General features: G+C 48.8%; 26 non-coding genes across 26 annotated transcripts; 15 read left to right on the forward strand and 11 right to left on the reverse strand.

Moving 5' to 3' along the window:
* Positions 1-4,309: 4,309 nt before the first annotated feature.
* trnam-cau (transfer RNA methionine (anticodon CAU)) lies at positions 4,310-4,383 on the reverse strand. Its single transcript has one exon. It is a non-coding gene; the product is annotated as a tRNA-Met (tRNA).
* Positions 4,384-4,480: 97 nt separating this feature from the next.
* On the forward strand, positions 4,481-4,563 carry trnal-cag (transfer RNA leucine (anticodon CAG)). The gene has a single exon. It is a non-coding gene; the product is annotated as a tRNA-Leu (tRNA).
* Positions 4,564-5,768: 1,205 nt separating this feature from the next.
* On the reverse strand, positions 5,769-5,842 carry trnam-cau (transfer RNA methionine (anticodon CAU)). Its single transcript has one exon. It is a non-coding gene; the product is annotated as a tRNA-Met (tRNA).
* Positions 5,843-5,938: 96 nt separating this feature from the next.
* On the forward strand, positions 5,939-6,021 carry trnal-cag (transfer RNA leucine (anticodon CAG)). Its single transcript has one exon. It is a non-coding gene; the product is annotated as a tRNA-Leu (tRNA).
* A 1,204-nt stretch (positions 6,022-7,225) lies between these two features.
* Positions 7,226-7,299, reverse strand: trnam-cau (transfer RNA methionine (anticodon CAU)). Its single transcript has one exon. It is a non-coding gene; the product is annotated as a tRNA-Met (tRNA).
* Positions 7,300-7,395: 96 nt separating this feature from the next.
* Positions 7,396-7,478, forward strand: trnal-cag (transfer RNA leucine (anticodon CAG)). The gene has a single exon. It is a non-coding gene; the product is annotated as a tRNA-Leu (tRNA).
* Positions 7,479-8,683: 1,205 nt separating this feature from the next.
* Positions 8,684-8,757, reverse strand: trnam-cau (transfer RNA methionine (anticodon CAU)). Its single transcript has one exon. It is a non-coding gene; the product is annotated as a tRNA-Met (tRNA).
* A 96-nt stretch (positions 8,758-8,853) lies between these two features.
* Positions 8,854-8,936, forward strand: trnal-cag (transfer RNA leucine (anticodon CAG)). The gene has a single exon. It is a non-coding gene; the product is annotated as a tRNA-Leu (tRNA).
* Positions 8,937-10,140: 1,204 nt separating this feature from the next.
* Positions 10,141-10,214, reverse strand: trnam-cau (transfer RNA methionine (anticodon CAU)). The gene has a single exon. It is a non-coding gene; the product is annotated as a tRNA-Met (tRNA).
* Positions 10,215-10,310: 96 nt separating this feature from the next.
* On the forward strand, positions 10,311-10,393 carry trnal-cag (transfer RNA leucine (anticodon CAG)). Its single transcript has one exon. It is a non-coding gene; the product is annotated as a tRNA-Leu (tRNA).
* Positions 10,394-11,596: 1,203 nt separating this feature from the next.
* Positions 11,597-11,670, reverse strand: trnam-cau (transfer RNA methionine (anticodon CAU)). Its single transcript has one exon. It is a non-coding gene; the product is annotated as a tRNA-Met (tRNA).
* Positions 11,671-11,766: 96 nt separating this feature from the next.
* On the forward strand, positions 11,767-11,849 carry trnal-cag (transfer RNA leucine (anticodon CAG)). Its single transcript has one exon. It is a non-coding gene; the product is annotated as a tRNA-Leu (tRNA).
* Positions 11,850-13,227: 1,378 nt separating this feature from the next.
* Positions 13,228-13,312, forward strand: trnal-cag (transfer RNA leucine (anticodon CAG)). The gene has a single exon. It is a non-coding gene; the product is annotated as a tRNA-Leu (tRNA).
* A 648-nt stretch (positions 13,313-13,960) lies between these two features.
* trnal-cag (transfer RNA leucine (anticodon CAG)) lies at positions 13,961-14,043 on the forward strand. Its single transcript has one exon. It is a non-coding gene; the product is annotated as a tRNA-Leu (tRNA).
* A 1,207-nt stretch (positions 14,044-15,250) lies between these two features.
* trnam-cau (transfer RNA methionine (anticodon CAU)) lies at positions 15,251-15,324 on the reverse strand. Its single transcript has one exon. It is a non-coding gene; the product is annotated as a tRNA-Met (tRNA).
* Positions 15,325-15,420: 96 nt separating this feature from the next.
* trnal-cag (transfer RNA leucine (anticodon CAG)) lies at positions 15,421-15,503 on the forward strand. The gene has a single exon. It is a non-coding gene; the product is annotated as a tRNA-Leu (tRNA).
* A 1,377-nt stretch (positions 15,504-16,880) lies between these two features.
* trnal-cag (transfer RNA leucine (anticodon CAG)) lies at positions 16,881-16,963 on the forward strand. Its single transcript has one exon. It is a non-coding gene; the product is annotated as a tRNA-Leu (tRNA).
* A 1,205-nt stretch (positions 16,964-18,168) lies between these two features.
* trnam-cau (transfer RNA methionine (anticodon CAU)) lies at positions 18,169-18,242 on the reverse strand. Its single transcript has one exon. It is a non-coding gene; the product is annotated as a tRNA-Met (tRNA).
* A 95-nt stretch (positions 18,243-18,337) lies between these two features.
* Positions 18,338-18,420, forward strand: trnal-cag (transfer RNA leucine (anticodon CAG)). Its single transcript has one exon. It is a non-coding gene; the product is annotated as a tRNA-Leu (tRNA).
* A 475-nt stretch (positions 18,421-18,895) lies between these two features.
* On the reverse strand, positions 18,896-18,969 carry trnam-cau (transfer RNA methionine (anticodon CAU)). The gene has a single exon. It is a non-coding gene; the product is annotated as a tRNA-Met (tRNA).
* A 95-nt stretch (positions 18,970-19,064) lies between these two features.
* On the forward strand, positions 19,065-19,146 carry trnal-cag (transfer RNA leucine (anticodon CAG)). The gene has a single exon. It is a non-coding gene; the product is annotated as a tRNA-Leu (tRNA).
* Positions 19,147-21,080: 1,934 nt separating this feature from the next.
* Positions 21,081-21,154, reverse strand: trnam-cau (transfer RNA methionine (anticodon CAU)). Its single transcript has one exon. It is a non-coding gene; the product is annotated as a tRNA-Met (tRNA).
* Positions 21,155-21,250: 96 nt separating this feature from the next.
* On the forward strand, positions 21,251-21,333 carry trnal-cag (transfer RNA leucine (anticodon CAG)). Its single transcript has one exon. It is a non-coding gene; the product is annotated as a tRNA-Leu (tRNA).
* A 1,377-nt stretch (positions 21,334-22,710) lies between these two features.
* On the forward strand, positions 22,711-22,793 carry trnal-cag (transfer RNA leucine (anticodon CAG)). The gene has a single exon. It is a non-coding gene; the product is annotated as a tRNA-Leu (tRNA).
* Positions 22,794-23,997: 1,204 nt separating this feature from the next.
* Positions 23,998-24,071, reverse strand: trnam-cau (transfer RNA methionine (anticodon CAU)). The gene has a single exon. It is a non-coding gene; the product is annotated as a tRNA-Met (tRNA).
* Positions 24,072-24,167: 96 nt separating this feature from the next.
* Positions 24,168-24,250, forward strand: trnal-cag (transfer RNA leucine (anticodon CAG)). The gene has a single exon. It is a non-coding gene; the product is annotated as a tRNA-Leu (tRNA).
* Positions 24,251-24,710: the final 460 nt, after the last annotated feature.

Raw genomic sequence — 24,710 nt, forward strand, 5'->3', positions numbered from 1 at the left:
TGTGCTTGTTTGATATTTTTTTATTACATTTTAATACACCAATGGAAATGTGTTTTGTTATTATTAGTTATTTAGTAGTTGTTGTATTATTTTTGTTATTAAGCATGTTATTATGTGTAGTTGTATTCATATTTATTTTAAGCATGTTATTAGTTGTGATTTTATTGATATTAAATCAGATTTTTTTTTAAGGTTACATTCATTCAAGACACCTTTAAATCTGTCATTTTTAATTAAAAAGGATGCAAAAAATAGTCATTATTATGCTTAAAAATGTCTGTGACAAATGACAAAGTGCAAATTATCTTTTTATAGGAATACGTTCTATTGTTGCAGTGTACTGATGAAATGTTTACTAAAGTACAAATAAAAAAGCAATCATTCTCTTTTTTTTTTTTTTACAATTATGCAACATAACAGTAATGAATATTAAACAAATTAATTTATAATAAGTTTTCAAAAAAAAAAATTTAAAAGGGAAATAAAAGGAAAATAAATGTAGAAATCAAAACACATTTCTCAATTTGTTTTTTTATTTATTTTACAATTATGCTAATAGAAAAGTAATGAATATTAAATGAGTTTTCAACAATAAATTAAAAAGGTAAAAGTAAAAGTTAAATAGGATTAAAAAAGCAAGTTAAATAAAATAATGTTAGACACAAATATTAACAATAGTGAACTATATTTAAACAACTATATACACACAACAATAAATAAAAATATATAGTGTATACATTATATGGGAGAAGGTTCTCCGGATTTACTCTAACCACTTTTCTTTTGTAATGTTCTCAGTCTGTGGACAGTATATACACCTTGCCCCTGTACTGGCTATGTCCCGTTGCACTGGTTTTGAATTTTCCACACTTCCTGCAAGTGTTTGCCTTGTAGGGTCTCTTGGGCATGGTTTGTGGAGCTGGTTGTGAATTGGTGCTCTGCAAAATAGGCTGTAACAGTGGCATCCTATGGACCGCTTACAGTCTTTGAACCATTTGTAGACCCTGGAACACTGGCACACCCTGAAACATCGACAAAAATATGGTTTTCTGGTATTAAAAGAAAAATTGAACAAGTTTAATAATTCGTACAGAATGGAACGTGAAAAGTGCCTTTATAGAATACTTTATACATTATGCCATTACTTACAGAGACAGTACTGCTTGGTATAGAGGCACAAGACACTGCTGCGCTGGGTTGGTCTTCAACCTGAGAAGGTCTCCTGACCACACTAAGATTTGGCTTTGCTGCAGCAATGTGAGAGCCAGTAAATCTTGGTTTGGTAAATCAAAAATGTGAGAAGACAGAATGTGTTATAATAGCAAGAATTACGATTTATATTAATATTACTATTTTAAGTAAATGCAGGTTTTTAAAAACATTTCTTTCTGAATAGAAGTGTCATCCATATTTATTAGCAGTATTGACTCCTGAAATTACTACAAAGTATTTGCATGATGGAATAATTGTTAATGTGTACAGTTAATGATAGCCAGCATCTATGTGGTATGTTACCTGAGATTGAGAAAGAAAGATAATGTAGCTTTAACACATGAGAAGTATTGAGAGGGATGCCATGAGGGACATGAGTCTAGTCTCAAGAGAGAAAGCAAACAGGTTACATTCTACATTTATCCTTGACCATGTGACTTAAACCAAATCTGAGATATTCAAACTGACCATTCAGCAGACAACAGGTGCCCCCACTGTACAAGAGGGGTGACAATTAGTAGGTCTCAGCCAGCATCTCATAGCATTCTTGCTTTTTCTTTTTTTCTTCATCTTACGTTCTGAACTTTCTTGAATTTTAATTGAGCACATTCTTAAGTGGTATTATTAAAAAGTTAAATAGTAATTCTTACCATTGAAAATTGTGTTGCAACTCTTGCTTCCACAGGTGCAGTAGGCTGGGGCCGGGCAGGGGCATGGGATGAGGCTGGGGGTCAGGCTGACTCTGCTCCATGGCCTTCTTTGCTGTTTCAGCATCATGAGGTTCTTCCACCACCCTTTGTGCTGGTCCAGTAGAGGCTTAAGACGAAAAAAAAAAAAAAAAAAAAAAAACCCTTAATACATAATTCAGAAAGAAACCTTTTCAGTAAATATACTAATGATACTAATAAAAAACATGCATTTCAGCACACCTCCAAGCAAGGTTGTTTGGCCACGAGACAGCATCTGACATTTCTATCTGTAAGCATTATAACAAATATAATGCACAATACAAGTGAGTCCCTTAAGAGAGCATAAAATACTTCATTAAATTCATATATTTATTCATTCATTCATTCATTTCTAGGACACAAGTCACATTTATCTTATATATAATGTTACAACTGGTATCTCTATTTAGAGGAGAAAGATACAAGACAGGAACATTTCTTAAAATACCTGCAACATTACATAAATGTCTATAAACAATTATTACACACTCTGGTTTGCACTGTTGAAAGCCATAACATAACACAACCATCACATTACATCGTTCAAATGAATGGGACCAGGTAAATGTTTGTTCTGAAGCCTGCTGTGTTGTTCTCTTATGCAAATACACTAAACCAAGATACTAATAATGTTCGATTACGATTATTTTTTATTTTTATACATCTATAATGCAAAGGTAACAAACACTCACCCATTGACAAATCTCGTACCACTTTTTATGTCGAACTACGCGACAATGACCCTTGTCATAGGTCACAAACTTGAGTAATTAACCTTTTTTACCTCTGACACGCCCCCTGAGGATGATGTCATTCTTTCGTACACCTTCGGCACGGTTCGGCAACTTGATTGACACCTGACTAGAAGCGCTGACCCCTCCACCTAGCGGTGAGACGCGGAAACGTGCCGTCGAAATCCCCCTGCTCTCTGATTGGTCAAATGTCACGAATGTCAAGATAATGTTATAAATTGCGCTTTTTGATTGGCTGGAAATGTTAAGGCGCTTCGACGCGATTGGTCCAAATGTCATAGCGCTTCGATGCGATTGGCTGCGCAGTTCGACATTGCTCAACATTTCTGAAATTATGTCGGACTATCCTTCGTCAGCTAGCGCTCAGGTCGCAGTCTCCCCTGGAGGCGTGGGTTCGAATCCCACTTCTGACAGACCTATCCTTTGGCTGCAGACAGAGACTTCAGTCTTCTGCTACGTTGGGCCAGCAGGGCGTTAACTTTGACAAAACGACGCATTAGGCAAATGCCAGTATTAATTGGGCAGGCGTTGAAGACAAGGATGAGTTTTTAGACACTTTTTGAAAAGGGTTAAAGGCTCCGCTGCTCGAATTGAGATAGGCAGGCCGATCCACCAGCTGGGAACAGTCCAGGAAAAGGTCCTTGAGAGTGATTTTGTGCCTCTTTGGGATGGCACCACGAGGCATCGTTCACTTGCAGAAAGCAAGCGTAGGTCTGCACCAGCGACTTTAGGTATATTGCTGCAGAGCCAGTGGTTATCTTGTAGGCAAACATCAGTACCTTGAATCTGATGCGAACAGCTATTGGTAGCCAGTGCAAAATTATGAAGAGAGGTGTGACGTGGGCTTTCTTTGGCTCGTTGAAGACCAGTCTCGCTGCTGCATCCTGGATCAGTTGCAGAGGCTTGATAGTACGTGCCGGAAGACCCGCCAAGGGAGCATAGCAGTAGTCCAGTCTGGAGAAAACAAGAGCTTGGACAAGGAGTTGTGTGGCCTGCTCTGATCGGAAGGGTCTAATCTTCCGAACGTTGTACAAGGCAAATCTTCAGGACCGGGCCAGTGCAGCAATATGGCCTTTGAAACTTCACAAAACCTCAGGAGGACGTGGCCACGTGTTACATGCATATGAGAGGGATGCTATTGCTGCCTTCATGTAGCATTAGCCAGCATGCATGCAGAATTTTGACTTCACTGTAAATAAAAGGATTGCACGGGCCTACACGCAATGTCGCTGGATGAGATTCAGGGAATTTACCTGGAACCTCACAGTTTTCCACAAAGCATCATTTCACCTGCCCTGAAGAGGAGCTGTGGCCTTTTGCCCCCAGGAGACACAGGGAAACCCACACGAAAGGGGACAGAGAACCTCACTCTTTCTTTCTAAGCCACGGGTGTCAAACTCAGTCACCTGAAGGCCGGAGACCTGCAGAGTTTAGATTCAAGCCTGATAGAACACACCTGATCCAACTAATCATGCCCTTCAGGCTCATTTGAAAACTACATGCCTTGTGTGTTTGAGAAGGGTTGGAACAACACTCTACAGGGCTCGGGCCCTAAAGGAATTTAGTTTGACACCCCTGGTCTAAGCTCTCTCAGTTATCAGAAAAAAAGAACCAGCCTGCCCCGTGTGAGGCTCGAACTCACGACCTTCAGATTATGAGACTGACGCGCTGCCTAACTGCGCCAACGAGGCCCGTGGGCTAAAGGGGGCCCGAACAGAGAAAAAGTAGCTTCTAGGTCCCTGGTTTCAGGTGCGGCTCGTACAGGCCATCTCTAGGCCAGGCAAGGGTGTCAGGATGGCCGAGCGGTCTAAGGCGCTGCGTTCAGGTCGCAGTCTCCCCTGGAGGCGTGGGTTCGAATCCCACTTCTGACAGACCTATCCTTTGGCTGCAGACAGAGACTTCAGTCTTCTGCTACGTTGGGCCAGCAGGGCGTTAACTTTGACAAAACGACGCATTAGGCAAATGCCAGTATTAATTGGGCAGGCGTTGAAGACAAGGATGAGTTTTTAGACTCTTTTTGAAAAGGGTTAAAGCCTCCGCTGCTCGAATTGAGATAGGCAGGCCGATCCACCAGCTGGGAACAGTCCAGGAAAAGGTCCTTGAGAGTGATTTTGTGCCTCTTTGGGATGGCACCACGAGGCATCGTTCACTTGCAGAAAGCAAGCGTAGGTCTGCACCAGCGACTTTAGGTATATTGCTGCAGAGCCAGTGGTTATCTTGTAGGCAAACATCAGTACCTTGAATCTGATGCGAACAGCTATTGGTAGCCAGTGCAAAATTATGAAGAGAGGTGTGACGTGGGCTTTCTTTGGCTCGTTGAAGACCAGTCTCGCTGCTGCATCCTGGATCAGTTGCAGAGGCTTGATAGTACGTGCCGGAAGACCCGCCAAGGGAGCATAGCAGTAGTCCAGTCTGGAGAAAACAAAGAGCTTGGACAAGGAGTTGTGTGGCCTGCTCTGATCGGAAGGGTCTAATCTTCCGAACGTTGTACAAGGCAAATCTTCAGGACCGGGCCAGTGCAGCAATATGGCCTTTGAAACTTCACAAAACCTCAGGAGGACGTGGCCACGTGTTACATGCATATGAGAGGGATGCTATTGCTGCCTTCATGTAGCATTAGCCAGCATGCATGCAGAATTTTGACTTCACTGTAAATAAAAGGATTGCACGGGCCTACACGCAATGTCGCTGGATGAGATTCAGGGAATTTACCTGGAACCTCACAGTTTTCCACAAAGCATCATTTCACCTGCCCTGAAGAGGAGCTGTGGCCTTTTGCCCCCAGGAGACACAGGGAAACCCACACGAAAGGGGACAGAGAACCTCACTCTTTCTTTCTAAGCCACGGGTGTCAAACTCAGTCCCTGGAAGGCCGGAGACCTGCAGAGTTTAGATTCAAGCCTGATAGAACACACCTGATCCAACTAATCATGCCCTTCAGGCTCATTTGAAAACTACATGCCTTGTGTGTTTGAGAAGGGTTGGAACAACACTCTACAGGGCTCGGGCCCTAAAGGAATTTAGTTTGACACCCCTGGTCTAAGCTCTCTCAGTTATCAGAAAAAAAGAACCAGCCTGCCCCGTGTGAGGCTCGAACTCACGACCTTCAGATTATGAGACTGACGCGCTGCCTAACTGCGCCAACGAGGCCCGTGGGCTAAAGGGGGCCCGAACAGAGAAAAAGTAGCTTCTAGGTCCCTGGTTTCAGGTGCGGCTCGAACAGGCCATCTCTAGCCAGGCAAGGGTGTCAGGATGGCCGAGCGGTCTAAGGCGCTGCGTTCAGGTCGCAGTCTCCCCTGGAGGCGTGGGTTCGAATCCCACTTCTGACAGACCTATCCTTTGGCTGCAGACAGAGACTTCAGTCTTCTGCTACGTTGGGCCAGCAGGGCGTTAACTTTGACAAAACGACGCATTAGGCAAATGCCAGTATTAATTGGGCAGGCGTTGAAGACAAGGATGAGTTTTTAGACACTTTTTGAAAAGGTTAAAGCCTCCGCTGCTCGAATTGAGATAGGCAGGCCGATCCACCAGCTGGGAACAGTCCAGGAAAAGGTCCTTGAGAGTGATTTTGTGCCTCTTTGGGATGGCACCACGAGGCATCGTTCACTTGCAGAAAGCAAGCGTAGGTCTGCACCAGCGACTTTAGGTATATTGCTGCAGAGCCAGTGGTTATCTTGTAGGCAAACATCAGTACCTTGAATCTGATGCGAACAGCTATTGGTAGCCAGTGCAAAATTATGAAGAGAGGTGTGACGTGGGCTTTCTTTGGCTCGTTGAAGACCAGTCTCGCTGCTGCATCCTGGATCAGTTGCAGAGGCTTGATAGTACGTGCCGGAAGACCCGCCAAGGGAGCATAGCAGTAGTCCAGTCTGGAGAAAACAAAGAGCTTGGACAAGGAGTTGTGTGGCCTGCTCTGATCGGAAGGGTCTAATCTTCCGAACGTTGTACAAGGCAAATCTTCAGGACCGGGCCAGTGCAGCAATATGGCCTTTGAAACTTCACAAAACCTCAGGAGGACGTGGCCACGTGTTACATGCATATGAGAGGGATGCTATTGCTGCCTTCATGTAGCATTAGCCAGCATGCATGCAGAATTTTGACTTCACTGTAAATAAAAGGATTGCACGGGCCTACACGCAATGTCGCTGGATGAGATTCAGGGAATTTACCTGGAACCTCACAGTTTTCCACAAAGCATCATTTCACCTGCCCTGAAGAGGAGCTGTGGCCTTTTGCCCCCAGGAGACACAGGGAAACCCACACGAAAGGGGACAGAGAACCTCAATCTTTCTTTCTAAGCCACGGGTGTCAAACTCAGTCCCTGGAAGGCCGGAGACCTGCAGAGTTTAGATTCAAGCCTGATAGAACACACCTGATCCAACTAATCATGCCCTTCAGGCTCATTTGAAAACTACATGCCTTGTGTGTTTGAGAAGGGTTGGAACAACACTCTACAGGGCTCGGGCCCTAAAGGAATTTAGTTTGACACCCCTGGTCTAAGCTCTCTCAGTTATCAGAAAAAAAGAACCAGCCTGCCCCGTGTGAGGCTCGAACTCACGACCTTCAGATTATGAGACTGACGCGCTGCCTAACTGCGCCAACGAGGCCCGTGGGCTAAAGGGGGCCCGAACAGAGAAAAAGTAGCTTCTAGGTCCCTGGTTTCAGGTGCGGCTCGAACAGGCCATCTCTAGCCAGGCAAGGGTGTCAGGATGGCCGAGCGGTCTAAGGCGCTGCGTTCAGGTCGCAGTCTCCCCTGGAGGCGTGGGTTCGAATCCCACTTCTGACAGACCTATCCTTTGGCTGCAGACAGAGACTTCAGTCTTCTGCTACGTTGGGCCAGCAGGGCGTTAACTTTGACAAAACGACGCATTAGGCAAATGCCAGTATTAATTGGGCAGGCGTTGAAGACAAGGATGAGTTTTTAGACACTTTTTGAAAAGGGTTAAAGCCTCCGCTGCTCGAATTGAGATAGGCAGGCCGATCCACCAGCTGGGAACAGTCCAGGAAAAGGTCCTTGAGAGTGATTTTGTGCCTCTTTGGGATGGCACCACGAGGCATCGTTCACTTGCAGAAAGCAAGCGTAGGTCTGCACCAGCGACTTTAGGTATATTGCTGCAGAGCCAGTGGTTATCTTGTAGGCAAACATCAGTACCTTGAATCTGATGCGAACAGCTATTGGTAGCCAGTGCAAAATTATGAAGAGAGGTGTGACGTGGGCTTTCTTTGGCTCGTTGAAGACCAGTCTCGCTGCTGCATCCTGGATCAGTTGCAGAGGCTTGATAGTTCGTGCCGGAAGACCCGCCAAGGGAGCATAGCAGTAGTCCAGTCTGGAGAAAACAAAGAGCTTGGACAAGGAGTTGTGTGGCCTGCTCTGATCGGAAGGGTCTAATCTTCCGAACGTTGTACAAGGCAAATCTTCAGGACCGGGCCAGTGCAGCAATATGGCCTTTGAAACTTCACAAAACCTCAGGAGGACGTGGCCACGTGTTACATGCATATGAGAGGGATGCTATTGCTGCCTTCATGTAGCATTAGCCAGCATGCATGCAGAATTTTGACTTCACTGTAAATAAAAGGATTGCACGGGCCTACACGCAATGTCGCTGGATGAGATTCAGGGAATTTACCTGGAACCTCACAGTTTTCCACAAAGCATCATTTCACCTGCCCTGAAGAGGAGCTGTGGCCTTTTGCCCCCAGGAGACACAGGGAAACCCACACGAAAGGGGACAGAGAACCTCAATCTTTCTTTCTAAGCCACGGGTGTCAAACTCAGTCCCTGGAAGGCCGGAGACCTGCAGAGTTTAGATTCAAGCCTGATAGAACACACCTGATCCAACTAATCATGCCCTTCAGGCTCATTTGAAAACTACATGCCTTGTGTGTTTGAGAAGGGTTGGAACAACACTCTACAGGGCTCGGGCCCTAAAGGAATTTAGTTTGACACCCCTGGTCTAAGCTCTCTCAGTTATCAGAAAAAAAGAACCAGCCTGCCCCGTGTGAGGCTCGAACTCACGACCTTCAGATTATGAGACTGACGCGCTGCCTAACTGCGCCAACGAGGCCCGTGGGCTAAAGGGGGCCCGAACAGAGAAAAAGTAGCTTCTAGGTCCCTGGTTTCAGGTGCGGCTCGAACAGGCCATCTCTAGCCAGGCAAGGGTGTCAGGATGGCCGAGCGGTCTAAGGCGCTGCGTTCAGGTCGCAGTCTCCCCTGGAGGCGTGGGTTCGAATCCCACTTCTGACAGACCTATCCTTTGGCTGCAGACAGAGACTTCAGTCTTCTGCTACGTTGGGCCAGCAGGGCGTTAACTTTGACAAAACGACGCATTAGGCAAATGCCAGTATTAATTGGGCAGGCGTTGAAGACAAGGATGAGTTTTTAGACACTTTTTGAAAAGGGTTAAAGCCTCCGCTGCTCGAATTGAGATAGGCAGGCCGATCCACCAGCTGGGAACAGTCCAGGAAAAGGTCCTTGAGAGTGATTTTGTGCCTCTTTGGGATGGCACCACGAGGCATCGTTCACTTGCAGAAAGCAAGCGTAGGTCTGCACCAGCGACTTTAGGTATATTGCTGCAGAGCCAGTGGTTATCTTGTAGGCAAACATCAGTACCTTGAATCTGATGCGAACAGCTATTGGTAGCCAGTGCAAAATTATGAAGAGAGGTGTGACGTGGGCTTTCTTTGGCTCGTTGAAGACCAGTCTCGCTGCTGCATCCTGGATCAGTTGCAGAGGCTTGATAGTTTGGCCGGAAGACCCGCCAAGGGAGCATAGCAGTAGTCCAGTCTGGAGAAAACAAAGAGCTTGGACAAGGAGTTGTGTGGCCTGCTCTGATCGGAAGGGTCTAATCTTCCGAACGTTGTACAAGGCAAATCTTCAGGACCGGGCCAGTGCAGCAATATGGCCTTTGAAACTTCACAAAACCTCAGGAGGACGTGGCCACGTGTTACATGCATATGAGAGGGATGCTATTGCTGCCTTCATGTAGCATTAGCCAGCATGCATGCAGAATTTTGACTTCACTGTAAATAAAAGGATTGCACGGGCCTACACGCAATGTCGCTGGATGAGATTCAGGGAATTTACCTGGAACCTCACAGTTTTCCACAAAGCATCATTTCACCTGCCCTGAAGAGGAGCTGTGGCCTTTTGCCCCCAGGAGACACAGGGAAACCCACACGAAAGGGGACAGAGAACCTCACTCTTTCTTTCTAAGCCACGGGTGTCAAACTCAGTCCCTGGAAGGCCGGAGACCTGCAGAGTTTAGATTCAAGCCTGATAGAACACACCTGATCCAACTAATCATGCCCTTCAGGCTCATTTGAAAACTACATGCCTTGTGTGTTTGAGAAGGGTTGGAACAACACTCTACAGGGCTCGGGCCCTAAAGGAATTTAGTTTGACACCCCTGGTCTAAGCTCTCTCAGTTATCAGAAAAAAAGAACCAGCCTGCCCCGTGTGAGGCTCGAACTCACGACCTTCAGATTATGAGACTGACGCGCTGCCTAACTGCGCCAACGAGGCCCGTGGGCTAAAGGGGGCCCGAACAGAGAAAAAGTAGCTTCTAGGTCCCTGGTTTCAGGTGCGGCTCGAACAGGCCATCTCTAGCCAGGCAAGGGTGTCAGGATGGCCGAGCGGTCTAAGGCGCTGCGTTCAGGTCGCAGTCTCCCCTGGAGGCGTGGGTTCGAATCCCACTTCTGACAGACCTATCCTTTGGCTGCAGACAGAGACTTCAGTCTTCTGCTACGTTGGGCCAGCAGGGCGTTAACTTTGACAAAACGACGCATTAGGCAAATGCCAGTATTAATTGGGCAGGCGTTGAAGACAAGGATGAGTTTTAGACACTTTTTGAAAAGGGTTAAAGCCTCCGCTGCTCGAATTGAGATAGGCAGGCCGATCCACCAGCTGGGAACAGTCCAGGAAAAGGTCCTTGAGAGTGATTTTGTGCCTCTTTGGGATGGCACCACGAGGCATCGTTCACTTGCAGAAAGCAAGCGTAGGTCTGCACCAGCGACTTTAGGTATATTGCTGCAGAGCCAGTGGTTATCTTGTAGGCAAACATCAGTACCTTGAATCTGATGCGAACAGCTATTGGTAGCCAGTGCAAAATTATGAAGAGAGGTGTGACGTGGGCTTTCTTTGGCTCGTTGAAGACCAGTCTCGCTGCTGCATCCTGGATCAGTTGCAGAGGCTTGATAGTACGTGCCGGAAGACCCGCCAAGGGAGCATAGCAGTAGTCCAGTCTGGAGAAAACAAAGAGCTTGGACAAGGAGTTGTGTGGCCTGCTCTGATCGGAAGGGTCTAATCTTCCGAACGTTGTACAAGGCAAATCTTCAGGACCGGGCCAGTGCAGCAATATGGCCTTTGAAACTTCACAAAACCTCAGGAGGACGTGGCCACGTGTTACATGCATATGAGAGGGATGCTATTGCTGCCTTCATGTAGCATTAGCCAGCATGCATGCAGAATTTTGACTTCACTGTAAATAAAAGGATTGCACGGGCCTACACGCAATGTCGCTGGATGAGATTCAGGGAATTTACCTGGAACCTCACAGTTTTCCACAAAGCATCATTTCACCTGCCCTGAAGAGGAGCTGTGGCCTTTTGCCCCCAGGAGACACAGGGAAACCCACACGAAAGGGGACAGAGAACCTCACTCTTTCTTTCTAAGCCACGGGTGTCAAACTCAGTCCCTGGAAGGCCGGAGACCTGCAGAGTTTAGATTCAAGCCTGATAGAACACACCTGATCCAACTAATCATGCCCTTCAGGCTCATTTGAAAACTACATGCCTTGTGTGTTTGAGAAGGTTGGAACAACACTCTACAGGGCTCGGGCCCTAAAGGAATTTAGTTTGACACCCCTGGTCTAAGCTCTCTCAGTTATCAGAAAAAAAGAACCAGCCTGCCCCGTGTGAGGCTCGAACTCACGACCTTCAGATTATGAGACTGACGCGCTGCCTAACTGCGCCAACGAGGCCCGTGGGCTAAAGGGGGCCCGAACAGAGAAAAAGTAGCTTCTAGGTCCCTGGTTTCAGGTGCGGCTCGAACAGGCCATCTCTAGCCAGGCAAGGGTGTCAGGATGGCCGAGCGGTCTAAGGCGCTGCGTTCAGGTCGCAGTCTCCCCTGGAGGCGTGGGTTCGAATCCCACTTCTGACAGACCTATCCTTTGGCTGCAGACAGAGACTTCAGTCTTCTGCTACGTTGGGCCAGCAGGGCGTTAACTTTGACAAAACGACGCATTAGGCAAATGCCAGTATTAATTGGGCAGGCGTTGAAGACAAGGATGAGTTTTTAGACACTTTTTGAAAAGGGTTAAAGCCTCCGCTGCTCGAATTGAGATAGGCAGGCCGATCCACCAGCTGGGAACAGTCCAGGAAAAGGTCCTTGAGAGTGATTTTGTGCCTCTTTGGGATGGCACCACGAGGCATCGTTCACTTGCAGAAAGCAAGCGTAGGTCTGCACCAGCGACTTTAGGTATATTGCTGCAGAGCCAGTGGTTATCTTGTAGGCAAACATCAGTACCTTGAATCTGATGCGAACAGCTATTGGTAGCCAGTGCAAAATTATGAAGAGAGGTGTGACGTGGGCTTTCTTTGGCTCGTTGAAGACCAGTCTCGCTGCTGCATCCTGGATCAGTTGCAGAGGCTTGATAGTACGTGCCGGAAGACCCGCCAAGGGAGCATAGCAGTAGTCCAGTCTGGAGAAAACAAAGAGCTTGGACAAGGAGTTGTGTGGCCTGCTCTTGATCGGAAGGGTCTAATCTTCCGAACGTTGTACAAGGCAAATCTTCAGGACCGGGCCAGTGCAGCAATATGGCCTTTGAAACTTCACAAAACCTCAGGAGGACGTGGCCACGTGTTACATGCATATGAGAGGGATGCTATTGCTGCCTTCATGTAGCATTAGCCAGCATGCATGCAGAATTTTGACTTCACTGTAAATAAAAGGATTGCACGGGCCTACACGCAATGTCGCTGGATGAGATTCAGGGAATTTTACCTGGAACCTCACAGTTTTTCCACAAAGCATCATTTCACCTGCCCTGAAGAGGAGCTGTGGCCTTTTGCCCCCAGGAGACACAGGGAAACCCACACGAAAGGGGACAGAGAACCTCACTCTTTCTTTCTAAGCCACGGGTGTCAAACTCAGTCCCTGGAAGGCCGGAGACCTGCAGAGTTTAGATTCAAGCCTGATAGAACACACCTGATCCAACTAATCATGCCCTTCAGGCTCATTTGAAAACTACATGCCTTGTGTGTTTGAGAAGGGTTGGAACAACACTCTACAGGGCTCGGGCCCTAAAGGAAATTAGTTTGACACCCCTGGTCTAAGCTCTCTCAGTTATCAGAAAAAAAGAACCAGCCTGCACCGTGTGAGGCTCGAACTCACGACCTTCAGATTATGAGACTGACGCGCTGCCTAACTGCGCCAACGAGGCCCGTGGGATAAAGGGGGCCCGAACAGAGAAAAAGTAGCTTCTAGGTCCCTGGTTTCAGGTGCGGCTCGAACAGGCCATCTCTAGCCAGGCAAGGGTGTCAGGAATGGACCGAGCGGTCTAAGGCGCTGCGTTCAGGTCGCAGTCTCCCCTGGAGGCGTGGGTTCGAATCCCACTTCTGACAGACCTGTCCTTTGGCTGCAGACAGAGACTTCAGTCTTCTGCTACGTTGGGCCAGCAGGGCGTTAACTTTGACAAAACGACGCATTAGGCAAATGCCAGTATTAATTGGGCAGGCGTTGAAGACAAGGATGAGTTTTTAGACACTTTTTGAAAAAGGGTTAAATCCTCCGCTGCTCGAATTGCCACGTGTTACATGAATATGAGAGGGATGCTATTGCTGCCTTCATGAAGCATTAGCCAGCATGCATGCAGAATTTTGACTTCACTGTAAAATAAAAGGATTGCACGGGCCTACACGCAATGTCGCTGGATGAGATTCAGGGAATTTACCTGGAACCTCACAGTTTTCCACAAAGCATCATTTCACCTGCCCTGAAGAGGAGCTGTGGCCTTTTGCCCCCAGGAGACACAGGGAAACCCACACGAAAGGGGACAGAGAACCTCACTCTTTCTTTCTAAGCCACGGGTGTGAAACACCCTGCCCCGTGTGAGGCTCGAACTCACGACCTTCAGATTATGAGACTGATGCGCTGCCTAACTGCGCCAACAAGGCCCGTGGGCTAAAGGGGGCCCGAACAGAGAAAAAATAGCTTCTAGGTCCCTGGTTTCAGGTGCGGCTCGAACAGGCCATCTCTAGCCAGGCAAGGGTGTCAGGATGGCCGAGCGGTCTAAGGCGCTGCGTTCAGGTCGCAGTCTCCCCTGGAGGCGTGGGTTCGAATCCCACTTCTGACAGACCTATCCTTTGGCTGCAGACAGAGACTTCAGTCTTCTGCTACGTTGGGCCAGCAGGGTGTTAACTTTGACAAAACGACGCATTAGGCAAATGCTAGTATTAATTGGGCAGGCGTTGAAGACAAGGATGAGTTTTTAGACACTTTTTGAAAAGGGTTAAAGCCTCCGCTGCTCGAACTGAGATAGGCAGGCCGATCCACCAGCTGGGAACAGTCCAGGAAAAGGTCCTTGAGAGTGATTTTGTGCCTCTTTGGGATGGCACCACGAGGCATCGTTCACTTGCAGAAAGCAAGCGTAGGTCTGCACCAGCGACTTTAGGTATATTGCTGCAGAGCCAGTGGTTATCTTGTAGGCAAACATCAGTACCTTGAATCGGATGCGAACAGCTATTGGTAGCCAGTGCAAAATTATGAAGAGAGGTGTGACGTGGGCTTTCTTTGGCTCGTTGAAGACCAGTCTCGCTGCTGCATCCTGGATCAGTTGCAGAGGCTTGATAGTACGTGCCGGAAGACCCGCCAAGGGAGCATAGCAGTAGTCCAGTCTGGAGAAAACAAAGAGCTTGGACAAGGAGTTGTGTGGCCTGCTCTGATCGGAAGGGTCTAATCTTCCGAACGTTGTACAAGGCAAATCTTCAGGACCGGGCCAGTGCAGCAATATGGCCTTTGAAACTTCACAAAACCTCAGGAGGACGTGGCCACGTGTTACATGAATATGAGAGGGATGCTATTGCTGCCTTCATGTAGCATTAGCCAGCATGCATGCAGAATTTTGACTTCACTGTAAATAAAAGGATTGCACGGGCCTACACGCAATGTCGCTGGATGAGATTCAGGGAATTTACCTGGAACCTCACAGTTTTCCACAAAGCATCATTTCACCTGCCCTGAAGAGGAGCTGTGGCCTTTTGCCCCCAGGAGACACAGGGAAACCCACACGAAAGGGGACAGAGAACCTCACTCTTTCTTTCTAAGCCACGGGTGTCAAACTCAGTCCCTGGAAGGCCGGAGACCTGCAGAGTTTTAGATTCAAGCCTGATAGAACACACCTGATCCAACTAATCATGCCCTTTCAGGCTCATTTGAAAACTACATGCCTTGTGTGTTTGAGAAGGGTTGGAACAACACTCTACAGGGCTCGGGCCCTAAAGGAATTTAGTTTGACACCCCTGGTCTAAGCTCTCTCAGTTATCAGAAAAAAAGAACCAGCCTGCCCCGTGTGAGGCTCGAACTCACGACCTTCAGATTATGAGACTGACGCGCTGCCTAACTGCGCCAACGAGGCCCGTGGGCTAAAGGGGGCCCGAACAGAGAAAAAGTAGCTTCTAGGTCCCTGGTTTCAGGTGCGGCTCGAACAGGCCATCTCTAGCCAGGCAAGGGTGTCAGGATGGCCGAGCGGTCTAAGGCGCTGCGTTCAGGTCGCAGTCTCCCCTGGAGGCGTGGGTTCGAATCCCACTTCTGACAGACCTATCCTTTGGCTGCAGACAGAGACTTCAGTCTTCTGCTACGTTGGGCCAGCAGGGCGTTAACTTTGACAAAACGACGCATTAGGCAAATGCCAGTATTAATTGGGCAGGCGTTGAAGACAAGGATGAGTTTTTAGACACTTTTTGAAAAGGGTTAAAGCCTCCGCTGCTCGAATTGAGATAGGCAGGCCGATCCACCAGCTGGGAACAGTCCAGGAAAAGGTCCTTGAGAGTGATTTTGTGCCTCTTTGGGATGGCACCACGAGGCATCGTTCACTTGCAGAAAGCAAGCGTAGGTCTGCACCAGCGACTTTAGGTATATTGCTGCAGAGCCAGTGGTTATCTTGTAGGCAAACATCAGTACCTTGAATCTGATGCGAACAGCTATTGGTAGCCAGTGCAAAATTATGAAGAGAGGTGTGACGTGGGCTTTCTTTGGCTCGTTGAAGACCAGTCTCGCTGCTGCATCCTGGATCAGTTGCAGAGGGCTTGATAGTACGTGCCGGAAGACCCGCCAAGGGAGCATAGCAGTAGTCCAGTCTGGAGAAAACAAAGAGCTTGGACAAGGAGTTGTGTGGCCTGCTCTGATCGGAAGGGTCTAATCTTCCGAACGTTGTACAAGGCAAATCTTCAGGACCGGGCCAGTGCAGCAATATGGCCTTTGAAACTTCACAAAACCTCAGGAGGACGTGGCCACGTGTTACATGAATATGAGAGGGATGCTATTGCTGCCTTCATGTAGCATTAGCCAGCATGCATGCAGAATTTTGACTTCACTGTAAATAAAAGGATTGCACGGGCCTACACGCAATGTCGCTGGATGAGATTCAGGGAATTTACCTGGAACCTCACAGTTTTCCACAAAGCATCATTTCACCTGCCCTGAAGAGGAGCTGTGGCCTTTTGCCCCCAGGAGACACAGGGAAACCCACACGAAATGGGACAGAGAACCTCACTCTTTCTTTCTAAGCCACGGGTGTCAAACTCAGTCCCTGGAAGGCCGGAGACCTGCAGAGTTTAGATTCAAGCCTGATAGAACACACCTGATCCAACTAATCATGCCCTTCAGGCTCATTTGAAAACTACATGCCTTGTGTGTTTTGAGAAGGGTTGGAACAACACTCTACAGGGCTCGGGCCCTAAAGGAATTTAGTTTGACACCCCTGGTCTAAGCTCTCTCAGTTATCAGAAAAAAAGAACCAGCCTGCCCCGTGTGATGCTCGAACTCAAGACCTTCAGATTTTGAGACTGACGCGCTGCCTAACTGCGCCAACGAGGCCCGTGGGCTAAAGGGGGCCCGAACAGAGAAAAAGTAGCTTCTAGGTCCCTGGTTTCAGGTGCGGCTCGAACAGGCCATCTCTAGCCAGGCAAGGGTGTCAGGATGGCCGAGCGGTCTAAGGCGCTGCGTTCAGGTCGCAGTCTCCCCTGGAGGCGTGGGTTCGAATCCCACTTCTGACAGACCTATCCTTTGGCTGCAGACAGAGACTTCAGTCTTCTGCTACGTTGGGCCAGCAGGGCGTTAACTTTGACAAAACGACGCATTAGGCAAATGCCAGTATTAATTGGGCAGGCGTTGAAGACAAGGATGAGTTTTTAGACACTTTTTGAAAAGGGTTAAAGCCTCCGCTGCTCGAATTGAGATAGGCAGGCCGATCCACCAGCTGGGAACAGTCCAGGAAAAGGTCCTTGAGAGTGATTTTGTGCCTCTTTGGGATGGCACCACGAGGCATCGTTCACTTGCAGAAAGCAAGCGTAGGTCTGCACCAGCGACTTTAGGTATATTGCTGCAGAGCCAGTGGTTATCTTGTAGGCAAACATCAGTACCTTGAATCTGATGCGAACAGCTATTGGTAGCCAGTGCAAAATTATGAAGAGAGGTGTGACGTGGGCTTTCTTTGGCTCGTTGAAGACCAGTCTCGCTGCTGCATCCTGGATCAGTTGCAGAGGCTTGATAGTACGTGCCGGAAGACCCGCCAAGGGAGCATAGCAGTAGTCCAGTCTGGAGAAAACAAAGAGCTTGGACAAGGAGTTGTGTGGCCTGCTCTGATCGGAAGGGTCTAATCTTCCGAACGTTGTACAAGGCAAATCTTCAGGACCGGGCCAGTGCAGCAATATGGCCTTTGAAACTTCACAAAACCTCAGGAGGACGTGGCCACGTGTTACATGCATATGAGAGGGATGCTATTGCTGCCTTCATGTAGCATTAGCCAGCATGCATGCAGAATTTTGACTTCACTGTAAATAAAAGGATTGCACGGGCCTACACGCAATGTCGCTGGATGAGATTCAGGGAATTTACCTGGAACCTCACAGTTTTCCACAAAGCATCATTTCACCTGCCCTGAAGAGGAGCTGTGGCCTTTTGCCCCCAGGAGACACAGGGAAACCCACACGAAAGGGGACAGAGAACCTCACTCTTTCTTTCTAAGCCACGGGTGTCAAACTCAGTCCCTGGAAGGCCGGAGACCTGCAGAGTTTAGATTCAAGCCTGATAGAACACACCTGATCCAACTAATCATGCCCTTCAGGCTCATTTGAAAACTACATGCCTTGTGTGTTTGAGAAGGGTTGGAACAACACTCTACAGGGCTCGGGCCCTAAAGGAATTTAGTTTGACACCCCTGGTCTAAGCTCTCTCAGTTATCAGAAAAAAAGAACCAGCCTGCCCCGTGTGAGGCTCGAACTCACGACCTTCAGATTATGAGACTGACGCGCTGCCTAACTGCGCCAACGAGGCCCGTGGGCTAAAGGGGCCCGAACAGAGAAAAAGTAGCTTCTAGGTCCCTGGTTTCAGGTGCGGCTCGAACAGGCCATCTCTAGCCAGGCAAGGGTGTCAGGATGGCCGAGCGGTCTAAGGCGCTGCGTTCAGGTCGCAGTCTCCCCTGGAGGCGTGGGTTCGAATCCCACTTCTGACAGACCTATCCTTTGGCTGCAGACAGAGACTTCAGTCTTCTGCTACGTTGGGCCAGCAGGGCGTTAACTTTGACAAAACGACGCATTAGGCAAATGCCAGTATTAATTGGGCAGGCGTTGAAGACAAGGATGAGTTTTTAGACACTTTTTGAAAAAGGGTTAAATCCTCCGCTGCTCGAATTGCCACGTGTTACATGAATATGAGAGGGATGCTATTGCTGCCTTCATGTAGCATTAGCCAGCATGCATGCAGAATTTTGACTTCACTGTAAATAAAAGGATTGCACGGGCCTACACGCAATGTTGCTGGATGAGATTCAGGGAATTTACCTGGAACCTCACAGTTTTCCACAAAGCATCATTTCACCTGCCCTGAAGAGGAGCTGTGGCCTTTTGCCCCCAGGAGACACAGGGAACCCACACGAAAGGGACAGAGAACCTCACTCTTTCTTTCTAAGCCACGGGTGTGAAACACCCTGCCCCGTGTGAGGCTCGAACTCACGACCTTCAGATTATGAGACTGATGCGCTGCCTAACTGCGCCAACGAGGCCCGTGGGCTAAAGGGGCCCGAACAGAGAAAAAGTAGCTTCTAGGTCCCTGGTTTCAGGTGCGGCCCGAACAGGCCATCTCTAGCCAGGCAAGGGTGTCAGGATGGCCGAGCGGTCTAAGGCGCTGCGTTCAGGTCGCAGTCTCCCTGGAGGCGTGGGTTCGAATCCCACTTCTGACAGACCTATCCTTTGGCTGCAGACAGAGACTTCAGTCTTCTGCTACGTTGGGCCAGCAGGGGTTAACTTTGACAAAACGACGCATTAGGCAAATGCCAGTATTAATTGGGCAGGCGTTGAAGACAAGGATGAGTTTTTAGACACTTTTTGAAAAGGGTTAAAGCCTCCGCTGCTCGAATTGAGATAGGCAGGCCGATCCACCAGCTGGGAACAGTCCAGGAAAAGGTCCTTGAGAGTGATTTTGTGCCTCTTTGGGATGGCACCACGAGGCATCGTTCACTTGCAGAAAGCAAGCGTAGGTCTGCACCAGCGACTTTAGGTATATTGCTGCAGAGCCAGTGGTTATCTTGTAGGCAAACATCAGTACCTTGAATCTGATGCGAACAGCTAATGGTAGCCAGTGCAAAATTATGAAGAGAGGTGTGACGTGGGCTTTCTTTGGCTCGTTGAAGACCAGTCTCGCTGCTGCATCCTGGATCAGTTGCAGAGGCTTGATAGTACGTGCCGGAAGACCCGCCAAGGGAGCATAGCAGTAGTCCAGTCTGGAGAAAACAAAGAGCTTGGACAAGGAGTTGTGTGGCCTGCTCTGATCGGAAGGGTCTAATCTTCCGAACGTTGTACAAGGCAAATCTTCAGGACCGGGCCAGTGCAGCAATATGGCCTTTGAAACTTCACAAAACCTCAGGAGGACGTGGCCACGTGTTACATGAATATGAGAGGGATGCTATTGCTGCCTTCATGTAGCATTAGCCAGCATGCATGCAGAATTTTGACTTCACTGTAAATAAAAGGATTGCACGGGCCTACACGCAATGTCGCTGGATGAGATTCAGGGAATTTACCTGGAACCTCACAGTTTTCCACAAAGCATCATTTCACCTGCCCTGAAGAGGAGCTGTGGCCTTTTGCCCCCAGGAGACACAGGGAAACCCACACGAAATGGGACAGAGAACCTCACTCTTTCTTTCTAAGCCACGGGTGTCAAACTCAGTCCCTGGAAGGCCGGAGACCTGCAGAGTTTAGATTCAAGCCTGATAGAACACACCTGATCCAACTAATCATGCCCTTCAGGCTCATTTGAAAACTACATGCCTTGTGTGTTTGAGAAGGGTTGGAACAACACTCTACAGGGCTCGGGCCCTAAAGGAATTTAGTTTGACACCCCTGGTCTAAGCTCTCTCAGTTATCAGAAAAAAAGAACCAGCCTGCCCCGTGTGATGCTCGAACTCAAGACCTTCAGATTATGAGACTGACGCGCTGCCTAACTGCGCCAACGAGGCCCGTGGGCTAAAGGGGGCCCGAACAGAGAAAAAGTAGCTTCTAGGTCCCTGGTTTCAGGTGCGGCTCGAACAGGCCATCTCTAGCCAGGCAAGGGTGTCAGGATGGCCGAGCGGTCTAAGGCGCCGCCGTTCAGGTCGCAGTCTCCCTGGAGGTGTGGGTTCGAATCCCAATTCTGACAGACCTATCCTTTGGCTGCAGACAGAGACTTCAGTCTTCTGCTACGTTGGGCCAGCAGGGGCGTTAACTTTGACAAAACGACGCATTAGGCAAATGCCAGTATTAATTGGGCAGGCGTTGAAGACAAGGATGAGTTTTTAGACACTTTTTGAAAAGGGTTAAATCCTCCGCTGCTCGAATTGCCACGTGTTACATGAATATGAGAGGGATGCTATTGCTGCCTTCATGTAGCATTAGCCAGCATGCATGCAGAATTTTGACTTCACTGTAAATAAAAGGATTGCACGGGCCTACACGCAATGTTGCTGGATGAGATTCAGGGAATTTACCTGGAACCTCACAGTTTTCCACAAAGCATCATTTCACCTGCCCTGAAGAGGAGCTGTGGCCTTTTGCCCCCAGGAGACACAGGGAAACCCACACGAAAGGGGACAGAGAACCTCACTCTTTCTTTCTAAGCCACGGGTGTGAAACACCCTGCCCCGTGTGAGGCTCGAACTCACGACCTTCAGATTATGAGACTGATGCGCTGCCTAACTGCGCCAACGAGGCCCGTGGGCTAAAGGGGGCCCGAACAGAGAAAAAGTAGCTTCTAGGTCCCTGGTTTCAGGTGCGGCTCGAACAGGCCATCTCTAGCCAGGCAAGGGTGTCAGGATGGCCGAGCGGTCTAAGGCGCTGCGTTCAGGTCGCAGTCTCCCCTGGAGGCGTGGGTTCGAATCCCACTTCTGACAGACCTATCCTTTGGCTGCAGACAGAGACTTCAGTCTTCTGCTACGTTGGGCCAGCAGGGCGTTAACTTTGACAAAACGACGCATTAGGCAAATGCTAGTATTAATTGGGCAGGCGTTGAAGACAAGGATGAGTTTTTAGACACTTTTTTGAAAAGGGTTAAAGCCTCCGCTGCTCGAATTGAGATAGGCAGGCCGATCCACCAGCTGGGAACAGTCCAGGAAAAGGTCCTTGAGAGTGATTTTGTGCCTCTTTGGGATGGCACCACGAGGCATCGTTCACTTGCAGAAAGCAAGCGTAGGTCTGCACCAGCGACTTTAGGTATATTGCTGCAGAGCCAGTGGTTATCTTGTAGGCAAACATCAGTACCTTGAATCTGATGCGAACAGCTATTGGTAGCCAGTGCAAAATTATGAAGAGAGGTGTGACGTGGGCTTTCTTTGGCTCGTTGAAGACCAGTCTCGCTGCTGCATCCTGGATCAGTTGCAGAGGCTTGATAGTACGTGCCGGAAGACCCGCCAAGGGAGCATAGCAGTAGTCCAGTCTGGAGAAAACAAAGAGCTTGGACAAGGAGTTGTGTGGCCTGCTCTGATCGGAAGGGTCTAATCTTCCGAACGTTGTACAAGGCAAATCTTCAGGACCGGGCCAGTGCAGCAATATGGCCTTTGAAACTTCACAAAACCTCAGGAGGACGTGGCCACGTGTTACATGAATATGAGAGGGATGCTATTGCTGCCTTCATGTAGCATTAGCCAGCATGCATGCAGAATTTTGACTTCACTGTAAATAAAAGGATTGCACGGGCCTACACGCAATGTCGCTGGATGAGATTCAGGGAATTTTACCTGGAACCTCACAGTTTTCCACAAAGCATCATTTCACCTGCCCTGAAGAGGAGCTGTGGCCTTTTGCCCCCCAGGAGACACAGGGAAACCCACACGAAAGGGGACAGAGAACCTCACTCTTTCTTTCTAAGCCACGGGTGTCAAACTCAGTCCCTGGAAGGCCGGAGACCTGCAGAGTTTAGATTCAAGCCTGATAGAACACACCTGATCCAACTAATCATGCCCTTCAGGCTTCATTTGAAAACTACATGCCTTGTGTGTTTGAGAAGGGTTGGAACAACACTCTACAGGGCTCGGGCCCTAAAGGAATTTAGTTTTGACACCACTGGTCTAAGCTCTCTCAGTTATCAGAAAAAAGAACCAGCCTGCCCGTGTGAGGCTCGAACTCACGACCTTCAGATTATGAGACTGACGCGCTGCCTAACTGCGCCAACGAGGCCCGTGGGCTAAAGGGGGCCGAACAGAGAAAAAGTAGCTTCTAGGTCCCTGGTTTCAGGTGCGGCTCGAACAGGCCATCTCTAGCCAGGCAAGGGTGTCAGGATGGCCGAGCGGTCTAAGGCGCTGCGTTCAGGTCGCAGTCTCCCCTGGAGGCGTGGGTTCGAATCCCACTTCTGACAGACCTATCCTTTGGCTGCAGACAGAGACTTCAGTCTTCTGCTACGTTGGGCCAGCAGGGCGTTAACTTTGACAAAACGACGCATTAGGCAAATGCCAGTATTAATTGGGCAGGCGTTGAAGACAAGGATGAGTTTTTAGACACTTTTTGAAAAGGGTTAAAGCCTCCGCTGCTCGAATTGAGATAGGCAGGCCGATCCACCAGCTGGGAACAGTCCAGGAAAAGGTCCTTGAGAGTGATTTTGTGCCTCTTTGGGATGGCACCACGAGGCATCGTTCACTTGCAGAAAGCAAGCGTAGGTCTGCACCAGCGACTTTAGGTATATTGCTGCAGAGCCAGTGGTTATCTTGTAGGCAAACATCAGTACCTTGAATCTGATGCGAACAGCTATTGGTAGCCAGTGCAAAATTATGAAGAGAGGTGTGACGTGGGCTTTCTTTGGCTCGTTGAAGACCAGTCTCGCTGCTGCATCCTGGATCAGTTGCAGAGGCTTGATAGTACGTGCCGGAAGACCCGCCAAGGGAGCATAGCAGTAGTCCAGTCTGGAGAAAACAAAGAGCTTGGACAAGGAGTTGTGTGGCCTGCTCTGATCGGAAGGGTCTAATCTTCCGAACGTTGTACAAGGCAAATCTTCAGGACCGGGCCAGTGCAGCAATATGGCCTTTGAAACTTCACAAAACCTCAGGAGGACGTGGCCACGTGTTACATGAATATGAGAGGGATGCTATTGCTGCCTTCATGTAGCATTAGCCAGCATGCATGCAGAATTTTGACTTCACTGTAAATAAAAGGATTGCACGGGCCTACACGCAATGTCGCTGGATGAGATTCAGGGAATTTACCTGGAACCTCACAGTTTTCCACAAAGCATCATTTCACCTGCCCTGAAGAGGAGCTGTGGCCTTTTGCCCCCAGGAGACACAGGGAAACCCACACGAAAGGGGACAGAGAACCTCACTCTTTCTTTCTAAGCCACGGGTGTCAAACTCAGTCCCTGGAAGGCCGGAGACCTGCAGAGTTTAGATTCAAGCCTGATAGAACACACCTGATCCAACTAATCATGCCCTTCAGGCTCATTTGAAAACTACATGCCTTGTGTGTTTGAGAAGGGTTGGAACAACACTCTACAGGGCTCGGGCCCTAAAGGAATTTAGTTTGACACCCTGGTCTAAGCTCTCTCAGTTATCAGAAAAAAAGAACCAGCCTGCCCCGTGTGAGGCTCGAACTCACGACCTTCAGATTATGAGACTGACGCGCTGCCTAACTGCGCCAACGAGGCCCGTGGGCTAAAGGGGGCCCGAACAGAGAAAAAGTAGCTTCTAGGTCCCTGGTTTCAGGTGCGGCTCGAACAGGCCATCTCTAGCCAGGCAAGGGTGTCAGGATGGCCGAGCGGTCTAAGGCGCTGCGTTCAGGTCGCAGTCTCCCCTGGAGGCGTGGGTTCGAATCCCACTTCTGACAGACCTATCCTTTGGCTGCAGACAGAGACTTCAGTCTTCTGCTACGTTGGGCCAGCAGGGCGTTAACTTTGACAAAACGACGCATTAGGCAAATGCCAGTATTAATTGGGCAGGCGTTGAAGACAAGGATGAGTTTTTAGACACTTTTTGAAAAGGGTTAAAGCCTCCGCTGCTCGAATTGCCACGTGTTTACATGAATATGAGAGGGATGCTATTTGCTGCCTCTTGTAGCATTACCAGCATGCATGCAGAATTTTTGACTTCATGTAAATAAAAGGTTGCACGGGCCTACACGCAATTGTGCTGGATGAGATTCAGGGGCATTTACCTGGAACCTCACAGTTTTCAAAAGCATCATTTCACCTGCCCTGAAGAGAAGTGTGGCCTTTTGCCCCCAGGAGACACAGGGAAACCACACGAAAGGGGACAGAGAACCTCACTCTTTCTTTCTAAGCCACGGG

This window comes from Carassius auratus, unplaced genomic scaffold (genome assembly GCF_003368295.1).
Source record: "Carassius auratus strain Wakin unplaced genomic scaffold, ASM336829v1 scaf_tig00022083, whole genome shotgun sequence".
Classification (NCBI taxonomy): Eukaryota; Metazoa; Chordata; class Actinopteri; order Cypriniformes; family Cyprinidae; genus Carassius; species Carassius auratus.